We start from the raw sequence: 1513 nt of genomic DNA, 5'->3' as shown, positions 1-1513 counted from the left end.
CAAGTCCCGTGGCACCCGTGTGTATATGTACACGAACAAGTCCCGTGGCACCCGTGTGTATATGTACACGAACAAGTCCCGTGGCACCCGTGTGTCAGTGAGAGGACACCTCGTGGGAGTTCTCGCCCTCTATCAAGTGGGCGCTGGGGATTGAACTCAGGTTGCTCTACCTGCTGAGCCATCTGAATAGATCCTAAGGGAAGCCAGGAGGGGAACTTGGCCTCCAAAATACAACGAATTGGACAAATGATGGGTGATGTTTAACTGGAAGAGGGGTTGAGCTGCTCCCCTAAACAATGTCTCTTCCATCCCCCCACTTTTTTTTTCTTTTTGAGTCCCTGGCTGGACTACAGTTCAATATGTAGCTGGCATGGGATTTGTCTTGGTCCTCTTGCCTCTGCCTTCCATGTGCTGGGATTAAAACTGTGTAACACCTGGGGCTGGGGGAAGGCTCAGTGGTGAAAAGCACTGGCTGTTCTTCCAGAGGACCTGGGTTCAAGTCCCAGCACCCACATGGCGGCTCACAACTGTCTGTAACTCTAGCTCCAGGGGATTCGACACCCTCACCAGATCCACATGCAGACAAAACGCCAGTGAACATAAAATAAAAATAAATCATAAAGCATTGTTTAAAAATTAAAAGAGTGTGTAATACCACAGTGTGCGTCAGTGTCGTGGTTCCAAACAGCACAGAGTAAACCTGAAACAGGTGTGTTCCAGAAAGTGGTAAATGAGAGGGCAATTTCCTCAGAAGCCACTGTTGATCTTAGATGTGATCTCCAAGGTCCTCAATATTTAATGCCACTTGGTAGAGGAGAATCATACTGGCGATTTTTACACATTAAAAGTAATTTACTAGCCGGGAAATCTCAGCACTTGGGGGAGGCAGAGGCAGGTGGATCTCAGTGAGTTCAAGGCCAGTCTGATCTACAAAATGAGTTCTAGGACAGCCAGAGCTGTTATACAGAGAAACCCTGTGTTGGAAAAAAAGAAAAAGAAAAAGAAAAAAAGTAATTTACTATGCCTAGAGGTGTTCTCAGTCAGTAGAGGACTTGCCTAGCATGCATGCAGTCCTGGGTTTAATTCCTAGCACTGCAAAAGACGCAGCATGGTGATTTGTGCCTGCAGTGTCAGTTCTGGGACAGAGAGACAAGAGGATTGGAGTTCAATGTCATCCTCAGTAACTTAAGGAGCTTGAGAATAGCTGGGACTATCCAAGACCCTGCCTCAAGAAAAAAAATAAAAAGTTCAATATTGTCTTTTATAAACAGATAACCCAATATCTCAGTTCCAGGAGTCTGAAAAGGAAATACAGCTGCTTCAATTGCCGATGTTTGTGGACCAGATGCACATCCTATTCCTGGGCCTTCTAGGCCTCAGCCCACCCTTTTCTCACTGCACTCCCCAGGCCCAGCTCCATCTTATTCTCCCCTGCTTTTTTTGTCTACACGTGTTGACTGGTACCCCACTTCATCCCAAACTGCACCCACCTCCCTTTGGCTTGAGATCTGCA

Source organism: Microtus ochrogaster, chromosome 10, assembly GCF_000317375.1.
Source record: "Microtus ochrogaster isolate Prairie Vole_2 chromosome 10, MicOch1.0, whole genome shotgun sequence".
In the NCBI taxonomy this organism is placed as follows: Eukaryota; Metazoa; Chordata; class Mammalia; order Rodentia; family Cricetidae; genus Microtus; species Microtus ochrogaster.
Note: the sequence above shows the minus strand (reverse complement) of the source record.